A 6,955-nucleotide genomic window follows, 5' to 3' on the forward strand; every position below is an offset into this window, starting at 1 on the left:
CCACATACCTTAATCCTTGAAATTAGATGAATTCTAGTGCTTAAGACTCTATCCCTACTTGTAATAAATGATTCTCGAAGCCCACACTATGAGGAACTTGATTCTTGAAGAAATCTTGAAGATTTATGGATGATTTTTAGAAGAGTAAAGTCCTTAAATAAAAACCCTAGATATATTTCTTAAGAGAAGTGAAAGAGAGAATGAAGAAATTAGGGTTTAGATGGGAATTATCATATATATAGGGTCCTCCAAAAGATGGAAAAAAACCAAAATACCCTTGAAAAAACGTCCTTTAATTGATGAAAAAACTAGTTGATGACATTCGTGACAAGTCGCCACGAAATGTCATCACAAACGGGTGGATTTTATGATTTTCTACTTAAGGTTGACGACATTGGTGATAAGTCGTTACACTTGTGACAACTTATTACAAAATGTCATCACTGGGGGTGGAAATCTGCCTAAGGCTGACAACATTGGTGATAAGTCATCACACTTGTGATAGCTTATCACAAAATGTCGTTACTTAGTTTTCCATCCTGACATGCTGGAATAAAATGGGCATAACTCTTGGCTCCGATACCAGATTTAGGTGAAATTGTTATCGTTAGAAAGCTAATTCAATTATCTATATTTTGGTAGGTCATGATCTCAATAATTCATAGTATAATGAGAGATATGGTCATTTGAAGTTGAATATGGAAATATCATTCCCAAGAATTCAATCGGTAAGGAATGTTTTGATTCACCTAATCGCTAGGACATCTTTAAGGCCTTAATACACATCACCCTTGATTAGAAAACAAACAAAGCACTATAATTTACTTCTCATGATCTTGAGTCATGGTTTCACTATTGGTTAGTGTCTTAGGGTATTACAATATCTCTCCCTTGGAAATATTTTTCCTCGAATGTGGCCATATAGGCCAAGAACAAGAGAAAATGAGGACATATAGCTGGAACAACTCACTCAAAGGGCTTACTTTACTCTATACCTTCGGATACCCTATAAAATGTACGAATTCGTGATGGAAGTAGACACACAGCTGAATCTTTAATAAGATGAGGGCAGAATTAAGAAAGAATGGTACCTTCTGCTCACTCCGAACTCACAGAAAAGAGGTGAGGGTACTTGGCTCGCATATCAGCTTCGGCTTCTCAAGTAGCACTCTCAACAGATTGATTTAGCCAAAGCACTTTAACCAAAGAAACTTCTTTGTTCCTTAGCCTACGGATTTGAAAATCCAAAATCTCAACCGGAATCTTCTCAAATAAAAGGCTATCCTTAATATCTAAGCCTTCGAAAGAATCAACCATGAATCACCAATACACTTCTTAAACATGGAAACATGAAATACCGGATGAATACTAGACAACTTTGTGGGTAACTCCACCTCATATGCTACTTTCTCAACATGGCTGAGAATCTTATATGAACCAACATAACGGGGACTAAGCTTTCCCTTCTTCCCAAATCTCTTCACCCCTTTCATGGGTGAAACCTTTAAGTACACCAAATCATCAACATTAAACTCAAGATCTTTTTTTCTTACATTCGCATACGACTTCTGACGACTTTGAGCAGTCTTCAATCTTTCTCGGATCAACTTAATTTATTCCATATCCTCGAACACAGCTTCAGGCACAATCACAGCTGCTTCTCCTACTTTAAACCAACCTATAGGTGATCTACATCTTCTCCCATACAAAGCTTCAAATGGGGTCATCTGAATACTAGCATGGAAACTATTGTTATACGCAAATTCGATCAATAGCAAGTGCTTATCCCAACTACCTTTAAAATCAAGCACACATGCCCTCAACATATCTTCTAAAGTCTGAATGGTCCGCTCAGCCTAACCATTTATTTGCGGATGGAAAGTAGAACTTAGATGAACTTGGGTACCGAGACCCTTCTGAAAAGCTCTCCAAAATTGAGAAGTAAATTGAGTACCCCTATCAAATATAATAGCTAAAAAAACTCTATGAAGTCTAACGAATTCTCAAATATACAATCTAGCATAAACCTCATCTGTATAAGATGAATGCACTGCCAAGAAATGAGCTGATTTAGTGAACCATTTTACAACAACCCAAATCAAATCATGATGACAACGAGAAGGAGATAGATCAATTACAAAATTGATATTCACTTCTTCCCACTTCCAAGTTGGAATGTTAAACTCTTGCATTACACCATCGAGCCTTTGGTGCTCTACCTTAACCTATTGCCAAGTAGAACACTTTGCCACAAATCCTGATATGTCTTTCTTCATACCATTCCACCAATAGATTTCTCACAAATTATGGTACATCTTGGTAGCACCAGGATGAATTGAATATCGCGTGCCATGCGCTTCAGTCATAATTCTTTACCTTAGATCATCAACATTAGGAACACACAATCTACCCTACAATCTCAACACACTATCTCCCCCTAAGGAGAAAATCTCTACCTTTTGGTCCTTAATTGACTCTTTTAGTTTGACCAAACTAGGATCCCTGTCTTGCTTCTCCTTTACCTCTGAGACCAAAGAGGACTCAGAACTACTCTTAACTAACATACTTCTTTCAGTGGAATCAAGTAATCTAACACCCAACCTAGCCAAATGATGCACATCATGATCCAATTCTTTCTTATCATTCTCTACATGAGCTAAACAACCCATAGACAACCTGTTAAGAGCATCTGCCATAATATTAGCCTTGCTTGGGTGATACAACACACTCATATCATAGTTCTTTAGCAACTCTAACCATCATCTTTGTCTAAGATTCAACTCCCTCTGAGTAAACATATGCTACAGGCTTTTGTGATTAGTAAACACAACAACATGAACACCATACAAATAATGTCTCTAGATTTTCAAAGCAAAAACTACAGCTGCTAATTCAAGATCATGGGTTGGGTAATTCTTCTCATAAGGCTTTAACTGTCTAGAGGCATAACCTATAACTTTACCCCTCTGCATCAACACACAACCCAAACCAACTCTAGAAGCATCACAATACACCACAAAACCATCAGTACCAATGGGTAAAGCTAACACTGGGGCTAAAGTGAGGTGAGTCTTTAACTCCTGAAAAAACTCTTCTCGCAAGGTTCCAACCACAAGAACTTCACTTTCTTTTGGGTTAACCGGGTCATGGGAGACGCAATGGATGAGAAGCCCTAAACAAAATGATGGTAGTAACCAGCTAGACCCAAGAAACTCCTAATGTCAGATGAGGAGGTAGGTCTAGGCTAATTCTTTACAGCTTCTTTCTTTTGGGGATTGACTTTAATGCCATCGGCGGAAATAATGTAACCCAGAAAAGTAATTGACCTTACCAAAATTTACATTTGCTAAATTTAGTGAATAATTGATGATCTCTAAGAGTTTGTAAGATAATTCTAAGATGGTTGACATGATTATCCTCACTTCGGGAATATACAAGAATATCGTCTATGAATTCAATGACAAATATATCAAGATATTGCTTGAAAACTTGATTCATAAGGTCTATGAAGGCTGCTAGAGTGTTGGTTAAACCAAAGGACATGACAATAAACTCAAAGTGACCATAATGGGTTCGGAAGGCTGTTTTTGGAATAGCACACTCTCTCACTTTAAGCTGATAATAGCTAAATCTAAGGTCTATTTTTGGGAAGTAGCTCACACCTTATAACTGATCAAACAAGTCATCAATTCAAGGAAGAGGGTACTTGTTATTGATAGTTACCTTGTTGAGTTAACGGTAATCAATGCACATATGCAATGTACCATCTTTCTTACGCACGAATAGAACAGGTGCACCCCATGGGGAAAAACTGGGTCTAATAAAGCCTTTGTCTAAGAGATCTTTGAGTTGCTCCTTCAACTCTTTATGTTCTGTGGGAGCCATACGGTACAGAGGAATGGAAATAAGTTGAGTGGCGGGAAGGAGATCAATCCTAAATTTTATTTCTCTATCAGGTGAGACCCCTGGGAGATCTTCTGGGAAAACATCGAAAAACTCATTAATAATGGCAACTGACTGAATAGTTGGAGCCTTGGACTTGAGGTCTTTAACTTGAACTAGGTGATAGATCCAACCCTTGGAAATCAACTTCCTACCTTTGAGGTAGGATATGAAATGGGTATTCAGAGTTACAGAACTCCCAAACCACTCAAAAATGGGCTCATTAGGAAACTAAAACTTGACCACTCTAGTACGACAGTCTATAGATGCATAGCACGAGTGAAGCCAATCCATACCCAGAATGACATAAAAATCAATCATATCTAGCTCAATCAAATCAGCATATATGACCCAATGAAGGATAGTGATAGGAAAATTCTTATACACTCGCTTAGCAATAACAAATTCTCCTACCAAGGTAGAAATCAGCATAGGCTCAGGAATCCTTTTAGGGTCCATCTCAAAATTTACAACAACCAGAGATGTCATATAAGAGAAACTCAAACTGGGGTCCATCAATATATACACATCAAAATGAAAGACATGGAGCATACCAGTGACAATATCTGGAGAGTCCTCCTACTCTTGGTAAGGTGGTATAGCATAGAAGCGATTTTGGCATGAACTGCCAGCAGTACTAGAAAAGGCACCCTGAAGAAGAACTAGGCGAACTACGAGAGTGAGGGCACTAGTAGCCTGACTCTGGGGACGAGCATCTCAACTCCCCTGCCTAGTATATGGACAATCTCTAAGTCAGTGGCCCAACTTGCCCCAACCAAAGCAACCCCTCTGATCAACAAAACACTCGCCAAAATAATCTCTACCACACTTGGCACATGAAGGAGGACGACGTCTGTTACTTACACTTTATTGAGACCTGGATGGGATAGGCCTATTCTCCTACTCCTTCCTGCTTCTAGGTGTGGGAGCACTAACTGAGGAAGGCAGGGCATAAATGGACGTCCCTAAAATTGAGGGCGGTTCCCTCCAAAGAATCTGGACTGCCTGAATTCCTGTGGCTCTGATCTTGCTCTTTTATTCCCTCTTACTCTCTCCCTCTCTTTCACCTTATCAACTTTAATCTCTTGGGAATGTATCATCAATCGAGAAAGGTCTATCTCCCTATTAAGCATAACAGATCTATACTCTTTCACAACGTAACTCGATATGCTGATCACGAACTTGCTCATGATGGTCCTGGAGTCAGCCATCATACTAGGAATATATTTGGATAACTAGTTGAATCTAAGACAATACTCCTTAACAGTCATAGAGCCTTGTCTCAAATTCATGAATTTCTCTATCTTTCCTTTCCTCATCTCAAGAGGAAAGAATATATCCAAGAAATCATCCTAGAATAACTAGCAAGTCATGGAAGCGGCATCCTCCCCTCTACTCATCCTCCAAATCTCAACCCAATCATATGCAACATCTTTCATTCGATAGTCAGCCAATTCAAAACTCTCCTCCTCAGTCACATGCATAATCTGGGTAATCTTTCTCACTTCATCGAAGTATATCTGTAGTTCTCCAATTACTTTCGACCTATAGAACTCAGGCAGATTTATCTGTATAAGTCACGAACTCAAGCTGCAGCAGAATTATTCTCTTGTGGAGGTGGAATAGTAGCCTAGGTGTTAGCTTGAGAATTGATGGTAAATGCCTGGGCTAGCACCTGAAAAGCTATCCGAAATTGTGCATGAGACACATGCTCATTCAAGGGATTAACGGGTTGAGGTTGCTCATTATTTCTATGAGCTCGATGAAGAGGCATTTTCTGTTATAAGAGAGCATGAGTTAATCGCAGATAAAGAGACAGTTGTAGGCACGATAAACTTTAAAAAGAAAGAAAAGACTTTTCTTAAAATGTTTTGTAGCCTCTTGCTCATAGATATGGCACGCTACACACCGATGATCAAGAGTCTATGTAACGTGGCTTGTCAAACTCCCTAGGACTCCTTAAACCTTAGGCTCTGATACCAAGCTTTGTAATGCCCCAAAATTTCATCTCGAGAATGCCACAGGATGCTTAGGGCTACACGTATCCCCAAGCTAACCCTCAGAGCCAGACACTACCTTAAGGAATTCAATTCAACAATAGTCATGCACAACAAAGAGATATACCACATCGGGTTTAAGAGAAATACTGGAGAATACTAGACTGTACAACCAAAATATATTGAATGTCTGTACATACCAACCCTTTAGTCTAATAAAGCCTCTATACATCAAAATCAAGGATCTATTGGTACAAACCCCTAACTGACTCAAACAGTACTGAAAGCCATAACAACCGAACGATATCACCAAAAATATAGACACGGTCCTCAAACCATGAGGACTCACCACTAAAGGAACGTAGTTGAGGCACTCGAATATTGCTAACACGACTGCGGCTGAGTACCTAAACCTACATTATGAGAAAATGTAGCCCATAGAAAAATATGTGGGTCAGCACTTTGGAATGTACTGAGTATGTGGAGGTGCATGCAACAATGCAAATATCATCATTAATTTCATAAAAATAGGCTCACTTGGCTTAAGTTAAATTGAAGCATAATTTTCATGATTTCATAGTAAATAAATCATATGATCAAGACTCGGAGTGACTCCGTAATTCAAGAAACTCAACTCTTATGGACATAGGAGGTTCTTGTAATCGACATAAACTATGTGAGCTACATGGAGTCCAACGTTTTGCCCTCCTAAGGAGAGAACCCCACATTGGTGGGAGTTTCGTACTCTTTCCAGAGAGTACAACCTAAATTTAGTGATCACAATCTTATACTCAGCCTCTGGCCTACAATTATCAATATCAATCCTACAGTGGCATGTAGTTTCGGGAAAATACCACATTTCCAGCTCAGTGCTAAATAGTACTCCCAGACATAAGCTCAGAATGCATTAGGAAATCCACCAAAAACATCACAAGGGTCTACCATGAAGACCAAATCAAATATCTTTCTATCATGAAGACCAAATCAAAATCTTTCTCATTTATTAAATCATAATC

Source organism: Capsicum annuum, unplaced genomic scaffold, assembly GCF_002878395.1.
Source record: "Capsicum annuum cultivar UCD-10X-F1 unplaced genomic scaffold, UCD10Xv1.1 ctg2547, whole genome shotgun sequence".
NCBI lineage: Eukaryota > Viridiplantae > Streptophyta > Magnoliopsida > Solanales > Solanaceae > Capsicum > Capsicum annuum.